This window comes from Wolffia australiana, chromosome 15, assembly GCF_029677425.1.
Source record: "Wolffia australiana isolate 7733 chromosome 15, ASM2967742v1".
Taxonomy (NCBI): domain Eukaryota; kingdom Viridiplantae; phylum Streptophyta; class Magnoliopsida; order Alismatales; family Araceae; genus Wolffia; species Wolffia australiana.
The window spans coordinates 12151758-12177305 of record NC_135849.1 but is presented as its reverse complement, the minus strand read 5'-3'; the positions used below and the strand labels follow the sequence as shown (position 1 = coordinate 12177305).

General features: G+C 42.7%; 1 pseudogene; it reads left to right on the top strand.

The window, feature by feature from the left end:
* The first annotated feature begins 2420 nt into the window (after positions 1-2420).
* On the top strand, positions 2421-3233 carry LOC144712668 (putative tatC-like protein ymf16 pseudogene; annotated as a pseudogene).
* Positions 3234-25548: the final 22315 nt, after the last annotated feature.

Sequence of the window (25548 nt, the reverse complement as noted above, 5' to 3'; positions counted from 1 at the left end):
TTACGATCATGGATTCTGTTGAGTGAGGATTTAATTGTCCAGTTTGATATGAAAACATGTGAATTAGCCGAGGGAACACTCAAATTGACCTGAATCGCCCTGATTTGAAGACGAGATGGGTGGCGCCGATCGCCGCCGTCGAGCTTCGGTTTAAGGTCTCTCTCGGTCTTCTCCGTCCAGGTGCGAATCCAAGCTTCTTCAAAGCTTCCTCGGCTCCTCCTTGCTGGCCACAGCCGCCTGCGCTGTCAGGACGCCGCACCCTGCTTCCAAACGCGGAAGGGATCTCCGCCGCCGCAAAGGGCTTAAGGTAAAAAGATGATCGAATTGGGGCTCCTCAGCCCCTCTTATCGGCTTGGGGGCTTCCCTTGGCCGTCTGATGGATAGGGGCTGCTCGGGGAGTCTTCCCGGGCCGTTGGATTGCCCAGCGGCCCCCCCTCGCTGGCCGAGAACCGCTCCGGCCGGCGGAGTAGACGGCCAGGGGCCAGATTGGACGGGAATGCCCCTGGCCTTCCGATCGTCCCTTTAAAAAGGTTCAACGGCTGCGATTAAATCGCAGCTGTGAACCCGCTCTTACGGTGCACCCAGGTCCTCGCCACGTCAATGCCTCGTCAGCTTGCCTTATCAGCTGCCCCGTTAGAAGTACCTCTTCTGATTCGTTCGCCGTTGGGCCCCGTGGCCGAATCAGCCTACACCAAGGAAAGAAAGTCTTTAAATTTGGCGAGATCGATCTCTATCGTCCAATCTGTTAGAAAGATTGGACGACCGAGATCATATCTGCCTCTTTAAAAGAAGCCTGAAATAATACCGGCTTCGGGTCTGATCAGCTCGAAGCCCGATATGGATTTTCTCTTGTTTTCTACATGATCTCGGCCCGTCAGGCCGCGATCCGGTTTTTTATTTAAAAGCCCGGCCCAATGCAATTGACCTTAAGAGGCATGGGGTTTTGCAATCCCATATTGAAAATTTTAAAAATATAGCACTGTATATAAATGTCGATGCATTCTATCTATCGAATTCAAATAAACTACTTACCTCTCTCCTTGCGACCAACTGTGGGCCTGCGCGGACTCTCCGTGTGCTCGACTTTTATGGGCCTGTTATTTGCGCGGTGTTGGGCTTCCTTGTTTCCTTGTGCATGGGCTATGTTGTGTGCTCGACTTTTAAGGGCTGTTGTTTGCGCGGTGTTGGGCTTCCTTGTTTCCTTGTGCATGGGCCTCGCCGGCAGCTGGGCCGGCTTGAGCGTCGTGCGCTCGCTGGCCTGGCTGCTAGCTTGAGGCCCTGTGCTTGAGATACCCCATAGCCCATAAAAAGCAATTTTTTTAATTTTTATATATAATACTTCTCTATCTTTTCTGCAAATAAAATACATATTTTTCTCCTGCGATTTCATAGAAAACATACTAAATAGAACACAAGACAATTTAATATGTATTAAATGTATATTTCAACTAAAAAATATTTAAGTTGTATAATGTGCATAAAATTGATATTAAAATGCATCATTTTCATAATTTGTTCTATTTAGTGCATGACATGCAATATTTCATGAAATAGAGTTAAATACACAAATTTATCCCAAAATGCCCTTAAAATATGTATAAATACATGACATATAATAGGTTTATCACCTTCCCATCATATGCGTATCAAGTTGAAGAAGGAACTTCATTCTTATTATGCTGATTTACATTCTTAAAGTGGAATGGCCTTTTAGGACTGACTAAAACATGACTAAAACCAAAGGTGGTTTGCTCTTTACGATCACGACAATAATTTAAGATCTACTAATGGACCATCCGCTATGCCAATAATATAAACTATCAATCACTAGGCTTGCACTGTTCACTTGATGGGACGGCCAGTTTGGTTCAATAGGAGCCCTACTTCCTTCAGTCACAAGCAAATGAGTGCCCGCCCCTCTCATTTCCATTCTTTTAGATGTTGAACATTCGGTATTATTCTTCATTCGCTGTGAATTTTATTCTTATGTTCAAAATAGCATAACCTTGCAGAATGTTTTTTGCATTCACGTTGTGTCCCTTATGCTCCTAAGCGCCTTGCAAAAGGTTGATTCGTTGTTGACGAATCTTCATCTTTATCTTCATCTTCATCTTCATTGCTCTCGTCCTTAAGCTCGCACCTAACGTCGCGCCTTAAAGCCCCCGACTCGAAATCACACCTTTAGTTCACTATTTTGTCTTAGTGAAGGAAGCGTAGTTCACTACTACTTATTGTTCGTTGTGATGTCAGAAAGTGTAGGACTAAACTTGTCGTTCTCATACAGAAGTTATATTACTTCATAAGCTTTGACTGACATGCCACATTCCCGAATCCACTTCCTTTATAACATTTTAATTATCATATGATTGAATTTTCGAATCCACTTCCTTTATAACATTTTAATTATCATATGATTTAATTTCACATAAAAAACTATTCTAGGAGAAATTCAAAACCCTTTTGTTCGAATATTGATCGATCTTGGTTTGATATGATTTACTTGTTACTAGTTTCCGTAAGGGTCAATTTCCCCATTAGCTAAACCGTTTCTTACCCTGCCTTTAGACTCGTATTTTGTTCATACACATTACCAGAGGCCTCCCCGACATATGTTGCAACATCTTCTATATCATGTTCTTACTTTGTCTTTCCCATAATCAGTCATTAAATTTGGTGCTTTTTGATCCCCAATTGCTATGAGGAATAAAGAACAAAATAAAATTGATTCCTCCATTTATGTAGTTCTCGCATCTCTTTGTTCCTGTTCCTAACTCCTCCTTAGGTAGTTCCCAATGTTTAGCACTTTCCAAACTTTGTGGGGGCAACATCAAAAAAGTCACTCATGATCAATTTACAACCTAAGATCTATGACCATATTATGTTTATTGTTCATATTTTGTTCATTCCATTGATATGTGCGTAGGTACTTGTAATTGTCATCCATTTGCCAGAACCAAGGGATCTTTTTGTGGAAACCTTCACGAAAAATTGTCATTTTTATGGTTTTTCTGCTTCTCACAGCTACTCTTTCCACACCTCCAGATATCTGGTACCATATCGTCACCCATTTCCTTATTTCTTTGATAATAGAGTTGGCTATATCTGTAGCTTCAATTTTACAAGTTCATGAAGAAGGTTGGACAAGTAGAATGAGGGAGAGCAACTCGATAGGCAAAAAACTAAGAAATCCCCTATCAATGAATTCCAAAGCCATTCTCAACCAAAACATGTGATTTATTCCCGTACTGATTATAACACATATAAGACTCTGAACCTTAGTAGTGGGATGAGTGATGCATCCATCCAATGAGCGCCGGTGGAGAAAACAAGCAAAACAGGAGCTCAGTCATTGAACTATTCTATTAATCAAGCATGAGAATGGAGGCAAACTGGATGGAAGGCCTAGGGAGTGAGGTAGGGTTAGATTTGAGGGAGGTGGAGAGTTACTGAAGTAGTCGATAAAGAATTACTAGACAGAATGACATTGACCATATGAAAGAAAGAACTAGCAATCACCTTCAATATGATACAATAAAGCACTCCTTTGCTTACGTTCTTAAAGGTTACGAAGTCACGTGATTTTGGAACCCCCTCTTGACCCCGTTGTGACTTCTTTCAGAACCTATGGATTATGTTCTAGACTTATAATTAGCTTGTTTATTCTTATTTTTCTTTTATTTTTATTTCATCCTTTAGACTTGGATTTCTTCTTTTTAGGTTGGTAGAGTTTTCTTGCTGGGTTTCCATAAACAATTAACAGCATTTATTATTTATTTCATCACCAAATGTTCTCGAAGAATACATATTGAATGTAAATGCAGGGACATCTATATCACATGGTGTTTAGCTTTTCTATGGGTAGAATGCAAAGTTGATAATTAGCATTTCATACTGCCCTTCTTTGATTGGTTGACGTGCATATTTCTGGTTAAAGATCAATTGCAGAGATCTAAAAGTTCAATAGTGCTAGATAGGGGCAATTTTAAGAGTGAAAAACAAAACAACTTGGGAGAAGGATAATATTTTGTTTGAAGCAATGTCGCAACAAATAATTTTTTGGAAGTAGATATCTATTGATTGACCCAACATGAATATTGACTCTCTGATTAGCATCACCTCGAATGGTCTCTTTGTCTATCTATGATTGTGCTGGTTTCATTGGCATAATATTTTGTACTTGACTCAAATTTAGAAAAACTTTGACAAATTTAGTTTGCAGCATTCATGAATATGATTGAGGATTCTGTTATTTTCTTTTGCTCCTAAAGTCACGCTTAAAGTTGCTTCTGCTCATAAATCTCTCCGAATGTCATGCCTTGAAGCTAATGCTTATGAACACAAAAGGCTTTGAGTTCATGTTACGAAGTAGATGAACAAAAAATGAAGAAAATCAGAAGAAGAATGAAAACATTATCCGAAAACCTGACTTAGGAGCAGAGTGAAGGTTATCCCATCCAACCTTCCAAAGGTTCTTCAAGAACATTGCAGAACCTCCAGCTGTCATCAAAGAATTCAGAAAAATCACAATAGTCAGAAATGCATCTAGTTAGTGAGGAAAAAGGGGCCAAATACAAGGCGATTGAGATCAACTATGGATGCGTAGCAACTATAGATTGGGAATCCATGGATTCAAAAACAGTCTCTTGACCTGACAGAAAAGACGAGTAAATTGGTTCATGGTAGCGTACCTGTTGTCAATCAACCAATTGTCTTACCTTAAGAGACTATGTAGGAGGAGATTTTTTTACCTGAAAGGTGGAATAGGCACGAGTTTACGAGCGAGCGTAAGGCACAAATTTACGGGTGGCCACAAGGAATGGGGGTGACTCCAAGAGTAGAAGTGACGCGCTTGCATGATAATCTCACTTTTAGGGTTAAAATTTGTCGTTGGTGATTGAGATTATTGAATAAAAATATATTTAACCGTACTTAAAAATACTTAGTTAGTGATGAGTACGGATCGTCTTCACAAGGAACGATGATTAAGGAATTACTTTCTTATACTAGTGATGATGGACGAGAGGATCAACTAAAGCAAGATTTGAGGACGTGAGCTAGTGATATCGATAAAAGATACGTAATTATAAGCTAATTTAACTTAAAGAAAAGATTAAGTGATTGTGATGGATATGACGATGAACGACGGTATGAACGAGGATAGTGGTTGGATATGGAGTGGTACGATGGCAAGGATGAAGAGACGAGGAACAAGAGTGAAATGAGAGTGTAAGTTGATGATAAACCCTAATTGTGTTAATTATAGTGATGGGAAAGAGACAATGTAAGGTGAAGACACTTACCTTACTTCCTTACGTTCCGCCAGGATCACGGCGATTTACAAGTGCCAGTAAGCTCCGCCTCTTCTCCAATGCTTCTTCCCATACACTTAGGACACCAAGAAAATAATTGATGGATCTCAAAACTCATCTTTCAATCAGCCCACAAAAGTAGGAAGCAAGTTCAAGATGATTTTTACAATGATCCAGGCCTCTATTTATAGATCAAAGGGTATGTATAGAAAGAGGAGGGGAAGATCAAAACTTATGGCCGTTGGAAGTTGAAGCAATCCTAGCCTTTAATTTCTTATCTCTCCTCATTAATGTCATCGGTTTCGTGCCTGTTAAGAAGTCAAAGCACTTGGTATTATGTGGCTTCTCGTATTCCGTGGTTGTTCGTATTCTGTGGCTTTTCATATTCCGTGGCTTTTTGTATTCCGTGGCTTTTCGTATTCCATTGCTTTTTGCATTCCATGCCACATGTACATGATAAAAGGACAAAAAACAAAGAAAAAATCTCTTTCTCGATGCTGACGTGGTGGTGCATCAGCGCGCCAAGTCACCCTATGCCATAAAAAACCAAAATACTTAAAGTTTCATATCAAATAAAATAAAATCCCAAAAATATGTATAAATATATATTTTGACTCAGAAGAATCATATCTTTCCAAATTTAATATCAAACAATTCCATGAAAATTGTACTCTGTCTCAAAAGTTACATTCTTTTACAATATATTGTTAGAAGAATCCTAAAAAATACAGAAAATTTAGAAATTTGTTCTAAAAATATATTTAATCATTTTAAGCTCAATAACATGAAAATATCAGTCATTTAATGCAAAAAAGATGTAAATATAATAATATATGGCACTAGAAATGCATGTTATCATTGCACAACAAGGGCATGGTCAACAAACACAACTTCAGCACCATAGTTACACTTGTAGACAATACAACCACAACCTACCTTGCATGATATTCAACGACTGAATGAAGCTACTAGTAGTCCCATCCCAAGGAGATGACAATCTCCTATAATAGTTAGTCGTATTGCACAACTGAGTTGTCAGTCCAGGGAAAGCACTTTAATCATCATAAAAAGGTTCCAAAGCATAAAGTGATGGGGGACCATCCAGCGGACGCCAAGACGAGATGACTCCAGCCACGCCGAGCTGCTCGCGTCGATGCTCACCACCCGGGGTTTAAGTACTCCGCGTAAGCATCTTATCTTTTCTTTTATTTGTTTTGTATTTGTTTTGTATTTGTTTTGTTTTCGTTCTTGGATTTTACGGACTGGGCCGGTATTTTGGGCCTCGTCCGCATTATGTTTCCTTTGATTGTAACCATTAAAGAGAGGCCGAACCATGTCTCACGACGGTTCGTCCTCTCCATGATCTCACTTGGAACCTATCCTCATTATATAAGGGGATAGCATGCACAAGTGAAGGTTGAGGCATTTGTTGAAGAATTTTCCAAGATTGTCTCCACCTATCTTAGTTAGAGAGTTAGAGTGTAGAGAGGATTGGCTGCCCTCGCCCACATCGAGACCACTCCGTGGAGTAGAGCCCGCGTCCCCATGTCGAGATCACTCCATGGGAACGTGTTCAACAGTCTTCGTTGAGATCACTCCGAAGACGCCAAAAGATTCAAGAAGCACTCCATTGGGAGGACATCGTCGACCGTCCTCGTCGAGATCACTCCGAGTATGCGTCACGACATCTCCCTCCCAAGACATCACCAGCCGACAACAGGAACCCGCTCTAGATCGAGAAAACACCAATTCTTGAGGTTCTTGGTGTTGTTGATTTTTCAAGAAGGTCTCCTCTTGGAGACTCTCGCAACGCACACCGCCGCCTTCACGCCACCACCTCCTTGCTCGCCTTGCACGCCCGTCCGTCGGCGCTCTCCACCGGGCCACCTCCGCCGTCCATCTCCACTGGCCACTCACGGATCTCTCTCCCACGCGCCCTGCCCGCCCGCGCTCCCAATCTGGTATCTCTCACCGGGACGTCGACAGGATGCGCCATTCGCCTGCCCCGACGCTGATTGCGCGTGCGCGGAGCCTCGCCACGCGCGCTCGGTCCTTGGGCTCGCGCTGTTTTGGGTCCTCGCCGGTCCCACGCGCCGCCGCCGATTGAGTGTGCGGACAGCGCTCGTGGTCACCCTCCCATCTTTGGGTGCGCACAGATCCGGCCGCGCACGGTCCTGCCCCCGTCGTCAATCGCGCACGGACACCCCAGCACGCTCTCACGTGCGCCCCCTGCCTACCGGCTCGACCTACACGTCGACAGCGCGCAGGCCCTGCCCGCACGCGCTCGCCTTCGGTGCTCTCGTCGCCGCCCGCGTTCTGGTCTGGCCACAGCCCTCATCCCCGCATAGTCACTGCCGCATGTGCCCGCTCCACCATCGATCGCCGATGGAACTGCCTTCGTCCGGGTCATCCATACCACTCCTTTCGCCGTGGACTATCGACATTCAGGTGCCTACTCATCTCCCCTCCATTAATTCCAGTATTATTACTTGTCTTCAGTGCCGTCCACCCCTATCTCTTCCTCTGCCGAGTTATCGTGATGATCAGCTATAGGATAGCCACTTCATCGAGTGATAGGATTCTCTTGCGGTAAAGGACCTAGTCGTCGACTTAGGCGTTGAACTCCTTCGTGCCGTCAAATGCCCCTCACTCCTTAGATGTCGTAGTTGGTCCCAAGGGTCATCAGGAGTCTAATTGGATCAATATCGCCTCTTGGGGACGACGTTGATCATTATCCCTCTTCGGTGACGTCTCAATTGCTCAGTACGTGGTTTTCTTGATTAGCATTCATTTCATTGATAATACGAATCTGTTCATCCATATCCTATGACGTAATACGAGCCGTCTGATCCCCGCACGATCAACGTATTACATCATAAAGTTTATGAGTGGGAGCAGAGTGAAGAAGAAAAGGTAGGTAAACATTTACGAGTGGACTTTAGATGCAAAGAAGAAACATAGAAAAGTAAGAAAAAAGAAGTCAATAAAAAAAGACAAGTGAAAACCTCTGATGAAGACAGATGAAAGATAAAAAAGGGTGAAGGAAAAGGGCAGCCGGATCGCACTGATTTAACTTCTAGTCACCTACATCCCCATCCGGCTACTCGGGTGACTGCAGTTTTATTTGTACAATAATACAAAGCTTCCTCTGGCTAGTTAATCCACAAAGAGCGACTTGCATCCTGCCATTCCACTAGAGCAGAAACCCATCGGATCTTTCAAAATCATCACCTTCCATATCGTGACCGAATCAGTCTCAGCTAGTATTTGTTGGGACATACACCATCCACCCGTGGAGTTTCCTGTTCCCTCCAAGATTTAGAGTATTCTCCTAGACAGCAATAGCTTCCATAAACAATAAAAAATGCATTCATCGAAGTCTGCCACACTGATCATTCATAAAAATGCCTTATTCCATATGTACCATGTGCTCCTGGAGGTTATGTCTACATAAGGGAAGAGTGAGTTTATTAACATCACACCTGAATCTATTTGTAGCAGAGAAGTAGGCTAGACTGAATGGAAAAAGGAAAGGGACAAGGGCAGTCGTCACTTGACGCAAAGGGTGCTGGTTCTTGGTAGGGAACAATACTAAACGTCCTTAAACTTTGAGGCAGTTTTTGTTGGGCAGCAATTTACCATTGGATCTCACCAAAACAACCTCCAATAGTTTTCATTACCTAGTTATCTTTGGTTTTTTTCTTAAGGATTTCTTGGGTAATCAGCTCCCATGCTGCAAATAGTCAATTTTTTTGTATTCAGTCTTCTTTTTATTCTTTGACTTTGCTCTAAAGTTGTGCCTTGTTGCTTTTCTTTCTTTCCTTGTGTACAGGAAGAACACCAGCTGCCTGCATTGCATGATTCCACTATGTTTTATGCACCTTATTGGGTGGACTGTTGACTGGAAGATAAGTTAGATTTTCCTGGCCAGATGGGGAGCAACATGCCTATCTTGTGTGAAAACACTTCAGATCAAGTGGCTCTTCTATTCAAGCAGTTATGTGACTTCCAAAAAAAGTGGCTTTTTTGTGTAACATGTTGTGCTGGCAACATCCTTGCAAGATATTGATGAGTTTCACGTGCTCCAAGCCCAGATCACATGCAGTGAGGAAGACTGGCTGCAAGTTGAGTGGTACCACCCATCCTACCCTGCCATCTATTGGTGGTCTTTGTCCTACAGCTTCTCAAAGAGGATCTGTGGAGATTTTGAATAGGAACCCTATAACGATAGATAGAATCCCCATAACAAACTAGATCAAGTAGTACGACCCAACATTACGGGTTTGGTGCTTACTACCACATATAAGGCACTAGAAATGCATGTATGGGGCCACCGTCGATTGCTTGCCAACAAAATCTAGAACAAATGCTGCCATAGCTTTATGCTATTTTGGGTTCGCATACGCAACACCCATTCCATATCCTACATACAAATAATAAACCGCACATCAAGGCTTCTTTGCTAGTCATAGCCTTATTGTTTGAGCACTGAGACCTCATGCCAATGTAATAGAATACCTGCTTTACTTTCTTACGCGGGGCATTTGTCATGATGGCAAGACTACCTGTTGGGTACATGAAGTTGGTTAATGGTTTTTATGATTATCTATGTGATTTTAATTTCCACTTGTTGATTTGGAATAGTGACATGAACTTGTTGCTTGTTGGAGTTCACTCAATAATAGGAACAAGCAAGGAGATCCCCGAGCCCTCTGTGCCGAGGGTATTGAGAGTTCCTCTTTTTCATAAATCACTAAATATATAAGTTTTGGAGTTCCAACAAGAAAAATGATCCTCTAGGCCACATGGACGAGGGCACAACAAGCAAAGCAATCCTTGAGGCTGCCTGGCCAAGGGCACTTGGAGTTTTCATTCTATAAATCTGTTGCATGCTTTTTGGCACTTTTCAGGACTTGGAATAAATGTCTTAGAGTCGAGTAGGTAAACAAGATTTCCTGAATGCATAAAGTAGATGTGAGAGCTATGTTTGGGAGTTAGATCAGCTAGTAAGTTTTCTTTTTAGGGTTTTATTCAGGTTGACTTTCCCTCTTTCAAAATATAGGATTCCCCCCAAGGGGGATTGAGGGGAGTCACATCTATCTATCCTCTACTTACTTTTTGTTTTCTAGGATTTAATATTATTTGATAGTAATGGGATTGTTTTATAGGGAGGGAAAGCTACTCCAAAAAACTGGAGTTTGCGGGCATAAATGAGAAAAGTTACTGTCGTAACTTTTCCTTTAAGAAAAAATTACAACGACGATGGAACATGTCAAGGTTCTGAGTGAGAACGAGAGCATGGTTCCATCCTCTAACCTTTACTTTACAGATTCATCCAAACCCAAACTCAAATGACTCACAACTTTAGGAGCACCATAGGTTATGAAGTTCTTGCAGAACGTTATGAAATAATTACTGAAAGAAAGTCAATTTCTTTTTTTGGGGGTGTAAATGAATAAGAAGGTTCAGAATGAAAAATAAATAGCTGACTCTACTAAACTAAAAGAGGTTCTGATTTATCAGAAGTGGTGTTTATGATTAGAGGACACCTAGTTCACTGCTAATATGACACGTTCCTCTCTTCAAACCGAACCCTCAGTTTGGAGGTCTTCACATCAGCATGTTACGAGTTTCTTCATTACTTTACTTTACATAGAAAGGAACTAGGCAAGGCGGGAGTTTTTGAGTGGGAGCAGAAGGGTTACAAAGAAAAGAAGTGCACCTAGCTCTTTCTTATTGATGTCTATAAATAGATGTCCACTTTATATTGGTGGTGGAACCAGCCGACGTTTTGTGTGACCTGACCGCTTACTCTTTCTTCCCGACTTATTTGACTTAACTTGACTTTGAAACCTTTCAGAACCAAAATCTCTTTTAGTATCTTGAGATTGAAGAGATAAAACTATTTCTGGGAACACAGGAAACAAAGATATGAACTGGGTAAATGGAAATGGAAAAGAGATGTTGGAAATTCCTCAAAACAAGAAGGTTTTCTAGATCCATATGATCTATTAAAGTAGAAGTTGGTCAATGGAGTCCCAAGAAATTAGGAAATCCGACTTGTCCAATGCTTTTTTGGTTAAATACAAGACACAAGAAGGACCCACTCTATGAGCAAGCTGTGCAAAAAACCACATCTTTTTTCCAATTTTTGGTCAAAATGACATGGGAAACCATGGATTTTTTAGTTTTTGCCATTGGTTACTGGTCAAGCCACTTGTATGGAATGAGATAGGAATTTCTGAAGATCTTTCCTCTCCGCTTACTCATAGCAGGGTTTCCCTCTGTATTCTACTTCTTGGGGTCATTTACTTTGTAACCTTCATTGATTAGCTTCTTCATTTCTTCGTTATCCCTCGTCTGAAATTTGATTGTTTGTTGATTCCTCTTCTGCACGTTACTTTTTTGGGCGTAGCAACAATGAGACCGCTGATCATATAAAAAAGATATGTGGAACATTTCTCGTTTGGGTGACTCGCCAACCGACCCATCTGTGATCGATGACAGAATGGTACAAACAAATAGAAGGTTACAAAGTAAATGAGTTGTCTATTGAACCTACATTACAAAGTAAATGAATTCTATCATGGGTGTGCATCTCCTTCTGAGGCAGGATACAGCCCCCCACTCTCTTATTTATGCAGCATTCATTAGCCTAGTGGGTGGATTGTGCAATAACTTTGTGACATCTTGCAGAACCTTTCTCATATGTATTTATTTCATAACCTTTCGAGATCTGGTCCATCATAAACTCATGAATGCTGAACCTTTGGATAACCTTCATAACCTGATTTAGTTCTTTGACTTTTTTATGTAAACAGAACGTTACCTTCTTTAAAAACATTGGATAAGTGACTTGTGTTATCTTGATTTCTTTCAGAATGTTGGATACCACTCCCTCTCATTAACTGGCACCTTCATCAAAACTTTTGCTTATGCAATTATTATTTTTCCTATACAAAGATCAGCCCAAAGTTTCTATGTTTTCATGTAGAGAATTCTTTGCAAATGAAGAGATATCAAAGGGCCTTAGTACTTGAAAATAAAATTCCTCCTAAACTACATCTATCTTAGGTTTTGAAGGCACGACACATGACTATAGGAGAGGATAAAACACTTCGAATGGTTGATATATCACTGGTTTAGACCAATAGTTCATTGTCTAATAAGTCTTTTTGTTCCAATATTCTATCTGAGAGTTTTCAGTATTTATTTATCAATAATCTATTTAACGAAAGGCTATTGGATCAAATGACAAAGACATTGTTTAAAAACATTTTAACTGATAAAAAAAATCATGTAACAGAAAAAATCTTTTCCATTCCTTAGCTGTAAAGGTATGTGGCCATGAAAAAGAGATTGAGGGGATGGAAATTTTGTTTTTTATTTCTGATAGATCATTAACACTACGCACCTTAGCTCCATTGAAAAATATGCTACTACTGAACAATGTAAGAATTTAAATCTTAGATTAAAACCCTATGTATGGATGATATAAAATGGATATGCAAGAATGATTGACTTCGTAATTATCACTACATAAAAAGTTTCCAATAAGTAAACCAGGTTATGTTATAAATACACATGTCTGATGACGTTGTACTGCTATCTGCTTCAATAATGAATCATTGGTTTAACTGAATCATTAAAGAAAATATATAGACCTTTCTCTTCATCTCAAGTTGATGGATTTTCTCAATTATAAGATCTCCCATAAGGATAATACACATTCCAATTGACTGAGCCTAATTCTAACTGTTATGTTCCGAAGCAAAGATATCCGTACGGCCCAGTTTGGCCTGTTCAAATATGAATGACCAAGAGAAGAGGTACTGGACTCTCTTTTGTATAGCTTAAAAAATAAAGGAGAATGAAGACTGGATTGGTAACATAGGTCTGTCTATTATCCTACTGAAAGAATTCATTCTAAGAAGAACTCCCATGTGGCAGTTCCATATAAAAGGTAGAGGGTTACTCCTATAATACATCCTTGTATAGTACTCAAGGCTCTAGGCTGATTAGCAGGAGCAAATTTTAATTTGTTATGTGCCCAACAATATATTCAATAAGTTCTTGCCAATAACCATGTCCATTGAATAGAAAAACTAAGCTGAAAGCCCATACAAAATGAGCACGTAAGAAGAAAAGACCATATGCAGATAATGATGAACCCTAAGACTGAATTACCTGAGTTGTCTGTGCCCATAAAAGTCTCTAAGCCAACCATTAATAGTAGTGGAACTCTGTGCAAAGTTTCCTCCTGTGATATGAGTTACAACCCCTCGATCACTTACAATGCCCTAAACATCCGATTGCATTTTCTAAGTGAAATGTAAAATGACTATCGAAATCGAATTGTACATACAAAATAGACCTAAGAAAATATGATCCAATGCAAATACTTGACATGTACCTCTCTTCTAGGACCATCATAAGGGAAATTAAAATAAATATTTGCTTTATCAGGTATTAAACGGGAGCTACAAGCAAATAGAACACCTTTTAGTAGTGTCATTTGCATCACATGGATAGTAAATGCATGAATATAATGAACCAAAAAGTATGCGGAACCTAATCGATAGATAACAAAGCTAATTTTCTTCCTACTACTACTAAGTCACCGCCCCGCAAGTTAAACTCGTACTTGCTGTTGCACCAGTAGCGGTTTTACCAAGTGCTAAAGTATCGGTATTTTGTATCCATTGTGCGAAGATGAGTTGTAATTATATAACAGTGTCTAAAAACATATCATGAGGATGCCCTAAAGCACTCATGGTATGTTAATGAATATACAAGCTGAATCTTTGAAAAACTAGAAATATACATACAAAGTGCAGCTGTGATATGATTGCATCATGGTGTCTCAAGACACAATCTAATAGATCGTTGTATCGTAGTCCCTTACCATAAAAATGGATACATGTGCAGCAGCTCCAACTATGAGAAATCCACCAATCCACGTATGATGTGTGAACAATGAAAGCTGTGTACCATAGTGAGTAGCTTATTATGGATAAGGGGGCATGGCGTACATTTGCTGAGCTACAATAATGCTCAAAGAGCTAATGATGGAGGACCATCCTGGAGATGGCACGACGGGACGACATCAGCCACGTCGAGCAGCTCGCGTCGACGCTCGCCACCCGGGGTTCAAGTACCCCGCGTAAGCATCTCTATCTTCCCTTGTGCTTGTTTATGTTTTGCTTGTGTCTTTGGATTTCATGGACTGGGCCAATGTTGGGCCTCACCTTTTATCTTTTACTTTTGAAATTTCAGTTTTATTTTCAAATTTTAAGGAGAGGCTGAACCACGTCTCGCGATGGTTCGTCCTCTCCCCACGTTCACTTGGCACCTATCCTCACTATATAAGGGGATAGCATGCCCTAGGAACATTTGAGTCATTTGTTGAAAGAATTTTTACAACTCTTGTCTCCACCTATCGTAGTGAGTAGAGTAAAGGGAATTGGCTATTCCCGCCCACGTCGAGACCACTCCGTGGAGTAGAGCCCGTGTCCCCCACGTCGAGACCACTCCGTGGGAACGCGTTCAACGTCTTCGTCGAGATCACTCCGAAGAAGCTAAAAGATTCAAGAATTCCTCCCTTCTTGAAGCCAAGAAGCCCTCCGTCGAGATCACTCCAAAGGTCTTAAGGGTTCAAGAAAGCATCACCAAGGGAGAAGCATCGTCAACCGTCACCGTCAAGATCACTCTAGGTACGTGTCGCCATTGTTCCTCCCCAAGATTTCACCAACCTCCTCCAAGAACGCCCTCTCCTTGGGAATCTTGGGTTGTTAGTCCCCAAGAAACGTCCAAGAAACCTCTTCTTGGAGGTTATCATCCCCGCCGCCGCCGTCGTCCGCCGCCACAATCGACCTCCTCCAAGATCCATCCATGAAGATCAAGAAACACCCCTCTATCACAGACTTCTTGGGTGGTTATTTTCAAGAACCCTCTTCTTGGAGGCTATCGTCCCAGCCACCGCCATCGTCTGCCGCCGCCATCGCCATCCACCAAGAACCACCAAGATTTCAAGAAATCGCCACCCTCTTGGCATTCTTGATCAACTACAGCTCAAGAACCCCAAGGTTTCAAGAAACCACCACCTTCTTGGCATTCTTCATCTACTACCGCTCAAGAATGATCAAGGCTTCAAGAAATCGTCACCTTCTTGGCATTCTTGATCAACTACTGCGCAAGAAATTCAAGAATCGACACGAGTCACCATCTAGAGGCATTCTTGGGGTGATTACAAGCCAAGAACCCCATCCTCCGCCCTTGTTGTGCCTCACCCACGCAGAATCTCCCATCGCCTTTGACTACATCGAGATACCATTTCCCACGCTGTGGACTATCGACATACAAGGTACCTTCTTGTCTCCCCTCCGTCATTCCCAGTATTATTACCGCCTTCAGTGTTGTCTTCCCCTATCTCGTCCGCTGCCCTCTTTCAATATAATCTACGGATAGGGTTAGCCACATTCGTCGAGAGATAGGATCTTATTTTTGTGGTTGAGAGGATATTTGTTGATTTGAACGCCGATCATCTTAGGGCCGTCACACGCCCCTTACCTCGTAGTCGTCTATTTGGTCAAGAGGGTCATTGGGAATTTGATCTAGGGTCAATATCTTCCCCTTGATCGGCGAGGTCTTCTTCCCTGCTTGTAAACGACCGAGTCTTGCTCATTTGACGTTTTCTTCATCGTCATATATTCATATCATTCACGAAATTATTCATCGAATTCTTGTGGCGTAATACGAGCCGATCGATCCCGGCCGATCGTATTACATTAGCTAACATAGCCAGTTTAATAGCTAATTGAGCATGCCATGGTGTTGTTTGGATTTCATAAAGACCTTTATGGGCCTGACTGGTTAATGAACCTTAATGAGCCTCTAAAATGTCTTTCAAGCCATGACCAATACCCTAGTTGGTCCTATATGATAATATGCATTTTTAGTACCTTATATGAACATATTTACATGTTTATTTGCATTAAATTACTTATATTTACATGTTATTAAACTTCAAAGGATTACATCTATTATTAGGAAAATGTTATGAATTTTTTGCATTTTTATGAATTTTTGGAGAATTTTCTGACAATAGATTCTAAAAAATATAATTTTAGAAAAAAGAATATGCTTTTTTTGGAATTGTTTGACATTAAATTTGGAAAGATATGATTTTTATAAGTCGAAATATATATTTATATGTATTTTTTTTGGCATTTATTTTATTTAATATGAGTTTTAAAAGTATTTTAAGCCCTTTGATTTGCGTCGCCACATGTTTACGTTCGATTCGTCGAATGGCGATGAATCATTAGGCTGCTGATGATTGGCTCCAGCCAATCATTAATCAGGCAATCATCGCTTTGATATTCGCGAAGGGATGATTGCACTAAAGGATAACATGTTCTTCTTTGTTTTTTTGGTGTAGGGGTGATGTGGCGCGCTCATGGCTACTCGTTTGAATTAAAAGAAAAAAGAGAATAAAGGCAACATGGCGTGCACTAACATACCGCCACGTCAGCCTCGAGAAAGAACCATCTTTCTCATTTTTATTATTAGTTTGCACCTTTTCTTTTTTGTCCTTTTTTTAGGTACACGTGGCGCAGACGACGAGAAGTCAAGCATGTAAGGTGAGGAGACAAGGAAAACTTGAAATGACACAACAATTTAACCAAAAATGGAAAACTAGGAAGGGGATGACAAGGAGAGAGAAAAAGTCAAGGGCTATGATTAGCTCAACTTCAAATGACCATAACTTTTGATCTATAACTCCAATGGAGCTGAAATTTTTAGCATTCCTTCGTCTTCCCTTCCTCTTTCCATAGTCCTCTGATCTATAAATATAGGCATGGATCATTGTGAAAATTATCTTGAACTTGCTTCCTACTTTTGTGGACTGATTGAAAGATAGTGAGTTTTGAAATCCATCAAGTGTGTTCTTGGTGTCCTGGGTGTGTGGGAAGAAGCATTGGAGAAGAGGGGGAGTTTACTGGTACTCACAAATCACCATGATCCTGGCCGAATGTAAGGATCTAAGGTAAGTGTCTTCGCCTTACGTTGCTCTTTTCCCAACACCATTCTTAGCTTAATTAAGATTTGTCATCTTTTTATTTATCACTTCACTTACTTACGTCCTCATTACCCCGTCTCTATCTTTACCATCATATTGTGCATGCATTCGATTACTGTCTTATCCGTCACACCCTCTACTTTATTATTATAACATTTTGGGTAATTCTACTATTATTTCCTTGATATCACTATCTAGCATATCCTATTCTCATATTTATTTCTTCTCGTACCGATAATCACTATAGTGAGAAAATCAAATCCTTAATCATCGTTCCTTGTGGAGACGATACATACTCATCACTAACTAAATATTCTTAAGTATGGTTAAATATATTTTTATTGAATAATCTCAATTACCAATGATGAATTAAAACCCCTAAAATTGAGATTATCACTATTCATATGATCAGCTATCAGGAAAAGAATAATAATGGCTAAATGGATTGCACTATCCCTCAGTGTCACACAGTCAAATCCTGAGCTATGTCAATCACTCAAATTTGGCGCGTGTCACCCTCAGTGCTTGGAGCAGAACATTGAGGAGCCTTGATTTCTTGCATTGGAAGTCTTTTGGAATAGCTTAAGAATGCATAGAAGGGATTAGAGGAAAGGGAGGGGATGTAGCCCCATCGAGGAATAGGGTCATTGCATTGATATCATAAAAGGTTACATCATAGTCAAGATCATTACATGGGGGAAGACCATGGTTGATACCGAAGTAACAAGATGAGGCACCACATGCTTGGATAGGGGTACCACTATGCCTTGAGGCCTGTAGCCCCGCGCGCGTGCCCGCTGGCACTGCCGCTACATGCGTGCCCCTAAGCCGGGCGCCGCGCGCCGCGCGCACGGGGCTTGGCACTCACACGCGCCAGTCCCGCCTCTAGGCACCACAGCACTCATGCTGGCACCTTGCGCTCGGTCTGCTCGGATGTAGCCGTGCTCAGCTCCCCAAGCTGATTGTCGCATCCCAACACTACCCGTGGGAATGCCATGCGGCCCCATGCCTCCTCGGCGCTCACTGTGCACCAATACCCTTAGTATCCAAGCAAGACATCTCCCAACCCGCCCCTTGTACACGCAATGCGCATGCTGCCTGTGTGGCTGCTGTGCGGCTCCTGGCTTAACTTCGCGCATTGGCCCGTGACACGCCACCTGGCCTGCGCATCCCACGCCCATGCGCGGTGCGTGCCCCTCGTGCGAGGCATTGGCGCCCGCACATGGTACTTGGCGCTATAGCGGGAGATTGGCGCCTGTGCGCTCACACCTGCATCCCGTGCACCCAACACACACGAACTTCACCGGATCCGTCCCCCCTAGGCGTGAATGGGCATGTGCACCATCCATATTGAATCACCACTACGGGGGCGATGGCCTGAAAGATCAGGATGGGCGTCATCACCCTTAGTGCGTAGTAGCACTAAATAGGACTCATTCATTACATATTGTGAGTCTCACGTGTCCACCTGAGACTCACGAGATTTAAGGACTGAGTAATATTTAGTGCTACACATACTAAGGTTAGCGATGGCCAACGTGGTCTTTCAGGCCATCACCCCCGTATGTGGTGATACACTACAGACGGTGCGCATGCTTGTTCACACCTAAGGTGGAACGGATTAGGTGAGGTCCGCGCATGTTGGGAGCGTGGACCAACAAGTGTGAGCACGTGCGCACCAAGCACTACACACTAGCGCCAAGAGCCACACACGAGCGCCAATGCTACGCGCGAGCGCCAAGCGCCACGCGGGAGGGGGAAGTGCTGCGCGCAAGCGTGGGACACGCAAGCCGGACTGCGTGCCACGGCTGTAGCACGCGGAGTTGTGTAGGGTGCCGTGCAGCGGCCGTGAAGGCAGCGCGCGCATTGCGTGTGCGGGGCGCGGGGTTGGGAGACATCTTTCCTGGAGGCTAAGGCAAGTGGCACACTGAGAGTGCCGAGGCAGCATGGGGGCTTGTGGCATTCTCACGGATAGTGCTGGGAGCGTAACGCCTAGCTTGTGGCATCGAACGCGGCGGCATCACGCAGGCTGCGCGTGAAGGTGTCAACGCGGGTGCTGGTGGCGTGTGTGATTTTCAAGGCAGAGGTGGCGTGTGTGATCAGCACACCCACGGGCATGCGGCGCCCGACCCGGGGGCACATGGGTAGCAGCATAGCAAGCACGCGCGCGGAGCGGTTGCTTCGAGGTGGAAAGGTGACACTACCCTAGCGCGATGCGCCTCGCCTCCTTTGTCTGTATCACCTCTCGTCTTCTCCCATGTAATTGTCCCAACTACGATGTAACCTATCCATGATATCAATGCAATGACCTTATTCCATGATGGGGTTCTGTCCTCGCCATCTCCTTGAACCTCCTTCTATCCAATCTTAAGCAATTGCTAAGACTTCCGCCACAAGAGATCAAGGCTGCTTAGAGTTCTGCTCCAAGCACTGAGGCCGGCCCCCATCATATTTGAGCAAGAGACGTAGCTCGAGATTTGATTGCGTGACAATTGGTATCAGAGCCAGGTTGGATTGCTTCCCCCTATGCTCATGAACCTATTGGAGGAGATGGAATCACTTCGCACACAGTTACTCAAAGAGCGACGTTAGAAAGAGAAACAGCAGAGGCTGAACACCCGCCTCCTGCAGAGGAACCTCTTGGGTTTGAATACCCAAGTCAACAAGAACCAGGATGAAAAGAAAACAAACATGGAAGAGCTAAGGGCAGTGACCCGCTAGAGGCATGAGGTCCTCGAAAACACAGTACGGCAACTTATAGAGATGGTGATGTCCCTGAAGCTTCAAATGGAAAGATGGGAGGAAACTCCCAAAGCCTGTCCTAGTAGCGACGGAGGTGAGAAAGTCACTCTCCCAACATCGAAGTTTCACAGTGCCCGTAGAGAAGAAGCGATGGCAGATTTTCTCTACAGTTGCGACAGATACTTTGGAGTCAATGGATATTCAGAGGAAAAAAAAGTACTACAAGCAAGTTGCTTCCTCACGGACGAGGCAAAGCTATGGTGGCGTCAACGGCAAGACTGTGGAAACTGACCACCCCCTACATATGAAGATCTTGTGTGGGAAATAAACCAAAATTTTGTATCGTACAACACTGCATGGATGACTTGATAGTGAGGGGAGAACTTGAAAACCTTAGGATGACTGGTACTTTGAGAGAATACGTGGCCAATTTGTGTCCATAATCAGAAGGATTACTGACATGTTTGAGGTGGACAAGCTCTACCGCTTTGCCAAGGGACTCTCCCACTGTCTCCAGACAAAGCTGGAGAGAAGACACTGTAGAGACCTTACTTCTGCATATTGAGTTGTGTAAGGAACGGAGCTCTGCCCCACCAAACCTACAAAGCCAGAGGAGAAATCTGGGAAATAGAACAGGCAGCGTCCAAAACGCACCAAGGCACAAGCAAACTCAAGCAGTCAGGGCCTGAAGAAAAAACTAAAGACAGGCCATGGTAAAGGCTGTGACAAGGGCAAGAGCCCGAACTGTGGAGGACGACTCCAGGCGATGGGGACACCAACTTGACATGCTTCCCATGTGGAGGCCCCCACTTCATGAAGGATTTCCCGAGGGGTGTGGCGACAGCCACCAACATCAATGCGATGGTCGTCCCCCCCGCCCAACCAGATGTTCCTAGGGGTAGCAGTATGGTGACCCCCAACCCCCTCCAGTGCTTGGCAGCACCATGGGGGGGCACCTCGGTCTTGTATGAGGGTCTGAACCTCTTGCACGTCCCGGTACTGATCAACGGCAAAACTTTTATGGCCATGGTTGACACGGGGGTGACACACAACATCCTCACTGAGAAAGAAGCTAAGAAGCTAGAACTGAAAATTTTACCAAGTATGGGGAAGATCAAGGTTGTCAACTCGGAGGCAGGAGACATCGTCAGCTTGGCCAAGGGAGTGGTGTTGCAGGTGGGATTGTCGGAGGGCTGGACCAACTTCATGGTGTCCCCCATTGATGACTTCACGGTCTTCCTTGGTCTCGACCTCCTAATGGGATCACGCGTAGTTGTGTTTCCCCAGTACCACGGTGTGCTGTTCCCTAAGGGATCTTACCCATGTTTCATGAGGTACCAAGGGGTCCAGAAACCGCACAACACGGCTCTCTTTTCTGCAATGCAAATCACGAATGGATTGAGGGAAGGGGAAGAGACCTTCCTCGTCACCATATGAGGGCCAGCACCCCGAAAAAAGGGTGGAAGGTAGGAGTGTGCACCAGCATGTTTGGCAGCACTTAGTTGGGGTGACGATGACGACAACAATCCTGGTGCAGCCGTGGGTGGACTACTCGGGCCAATTACAGACGTACTACGGGAGTTTGCCGGGGTGATGCCCACGCAACTCCCTATGAAGCTGCCGTCCAGGCGGGATGTGGACCATTAGGTTGAACTACTCCTTGGTACCCATTCCCCTGCATGGGCACCCTATAAGATGTCGGCCGCTTATCTGGAGGAATTGAAGAAGTAGCTCCAAGAACTATTGGAAAGCAAGCTAATCCAGCCATCCAAGGCTCCCTTCGACGCCCCAATCCTGTTCCAAAAGAAGAAGGATGGGTCGTTCCAACTTTGTGTGGACTACCGAATGCTGAATAAGGTAATAGTGAAAAATAAATATCGGGTACCCAACGTTGCAAGAGATCAAGGCTGCTCATTGTTCTACACCAAGCATTGAGGCCGGCACGCATCAGATTCGAGCAAGAGACATAGCTTGGGATTTGACCACGTGACACTCAGCCATAGACCTCTAGTTACTAGATCTAATCCTCCACAAAAACTCAGAAAATCTGAGTATTTTGACCAATTCAAGTGAAAAAATGGAGTTGCTCCCCCATCAAAACTAGGATAAAGCTAATCCAAAAGATCCTGTTTCAAGATATATTTATGAGGAATTGGTATCTCCTTAGGTTCTACTCCAGCTTAAGAAATTGGTTAATATCCAAGATACATGAATTTGGCGTCCCGCCCAAGAGAGAGAACCAAGTCCTAGTAATCCCCGCTCAGTGTTGATTCAACATAGATTCTACAGCTTGGAACCAAGCCAGTTTTGGTGCAGCTTTGTGATAATGGAATCAACACGCAAAAAGACCTAAAGCTGAAAAGACCAAAGCACGAATTCTAGTGGCAATATAATTGTAATTCACTAGTTTTTCCAGATGTGCACCAAAGCTGAAAAAATCAAGAGGTTATTTGTATTCCTAAAAAATGGCCCCCAACATCACCACCATTTAATATTTCTTGACCCACTATTGACCAAACCACCTGGGTACTGTTGGGCTCTAGAGCCTTGACATGGATGAAGACGATGATTCTACGCAGCGGAAGACACGTAACAGAATCAAAATGACATTGATAAAATCATTAAACGAAGTGCCTTTGGACAGGTCACATCCGTGATTTCTTCGATCCTTGAGTGAGATGAGTCAAGCAACTCAACTGTGCAGCCTCTAGATATATCCACGCGATCCTCGACACATTGAATCTCCTCCTTCTCATTGACGAGCCCTGTTCAATCTTTGTCGCCTCGTTACGGCGTTCCAATCGCATCGGGGATGGAGAGGGGTTGTGGGGAGAAGGGAGAAGAACAGGAAAGACCCTTAAACAATTCTAGCCTGGGTGAATATTCTTCAAGGCCTTCCCTTATTTATATTAAGTGGGTAGTTTTCATAAAACTCCAAAAACTTAAGTATTTCTTCTGACGTCCAAAAGACCATTTGGTTGTGACCCCCTACGCCCATGTATCAGTCTAGTTATTAACTCTAGCGGCCCAATAACCTTTATTGGCCTTCCAAATCAATTAACTATATCAACATATATATTAATTAATGTCAGATCGATTTAACTCAATCGATAGGTTGAGTCTCCAACATGTGTATCGACTCACTCATGGAACATATTCATCATTGGTTACCCTGTATGTATAATCCCTCATCCACTTGACGCTCCTTGGATGACTTAGGGCATGATCAACTGTCAAAATCTAATTGGTCATTCGAGTTAGTACTAATGCATTCGAAAATCATCGGAGAACTCTTCTCCAATATTTCACTACCTTGGCCATGCATCATCTTCCTTGAGTTGTCACCTTTTATACCAAGGGTAGATGATCCCGTCTTGACCACTCAATCGTCTTCATGAACTTCTTGGTGTACCCAAACTAAGACTCTTAAGAATCCAATAATTAGAGACTCGTTGGCCATAGTCAAAGTACAACCATCCATCCACAAGACATCTTTGGTGTCTCAGGTCTAAGGACCACTTACAAAACCATGACGCGAATCAACCTGATTGACAGTTTAGTATAATACCATTCAGGGATTCATACAAATCAATTCAGTGAACTCTTTCCATTAAAGAGCACCTATTATCAATCCTTGGTGTCTCCACACCAATGGCTAAGGGACCGGCCATACTCATCACATGAGTGAGGATAGATAGTGCTATTAATGAACATGGAACAAGATGTGGAATTTCTGATTGGCTTGCCCACCACATAGATTTCCATCATGCACTAGGTGCAATGTGAGTAGGATCACTTACCCATGCTTTATAATTACAAAAACAAGCACCATGGAAGTACACGCCACTCATCTTAAGATGGATACTAGCGAGTTGACCAAAACGAGGAATAAATACTTTTTGAGAGATCTCCTCCAAATCATTGGTCTGACTATCAAAATCGTGAGCATCAACAAGTAGGTTCCAGATCCAAGTTGTAGTTTCAGGGCCCTTGGCTATTGTTTTTGATAAATGGACAGGTTTGGCCCATAGCTCAAAAGATGTTTTTATGGGACTCATATCAAACAAAATTTTTACTTATGGTTCTAGCAAACTAATAATCATTAAGTCCTCTTTCTGAACAACACTTACAAAGAGAGCTGCCAGAATCAAGCTTTTTGTGAACCTCTGTGAGATGGATCTTTATGATTAGTTCCCTTTTTTGTACTCACCACCTATCTATTTATTTTTTAGTTATTCACTAGAGCAATTATGATATTAAAGTCAATTTGGCACATGTGCTGGGATTTACAATGACATAGCGATTAAGTGCTCAACAGACCTTTTTAAATCTTTGACCACTTTCCAGGTCTCACAAAATGTGCCATTTATAATCTAGCGCATTCGTATATAAGTGGGTAAGTGGCATATGCATCCAAGTGGATGCATATAATAAATGAAATAGCTTGATTACTCAACTCTAATTAGAACTACTTTACTCAGAAATCAATACATAACCTCATTGATAATTAATACCATCAGGATCATTCCAATATCTTCTCTTTATTTCTATTTATAGATTTAGTTAACTTTAAAAATGACTTTAAGTCTCTAGTCTCTTTTTAGCTTTGGTCCCTACTCTACTCGATTCCTACATCCTTCATGCTACCCTATATATATGACACAATAAAAAACTAAATATAGTTTTTTTTTTTACAAAAGAAAGGGATATAATGCAATTTCTTGATTGGATTTTATCAGGGCAAGAATACAATTTATAATTTTATTTATTTAACAAATCTGATTTGTTGGCCTGGGCGCAACAAACCTGTTGTGATAAATTAAAATGGGAGAATGGTATTATTCAAACCATCACGTTATCTTAAACCAGTTTTATTCTTCGATATAATTACTGATGTAATACGATGACGGCCGAGATCGATCGTCTCGTATTACGTCACAGGAAAAAAAAGACGATGAGTGGTTTTGTAGTTAAATGAATGAATGTTGAGTTGAGAGAGTTCCCGTTAAATGAGCAATATTCGGACAACACGGACAGGGATGGAAGTCGATACCAATCACTAAACGAGATATTGATCCAGATTAAACTCCCAATGACCCGTTGGACCAACTAAGACGTCTAAGGAGCGAGGGGCATTTGATGGCCCGAAGATGTTCGACGCCTAAGGATCAACGATTAATCTTCAACCATAAAGAAGAAACCTATCTCTCGACGATGGTGGCTATCCTATAATGATTATTGGAATAAAGCAGGGCAAAGGAAGAGATAGCGGAAGACGTCACTAGAGACAGGTAATAATACTGGAAGTAATGGAGGGGAGACGGAGAGGTACCTGATTTGACGATAGTCCACGGCGTGGGAAGCAGCGTAGTTGACCGGTGGAGGAAGGTGAGTCAATAGCAGGATCGCGGCGGA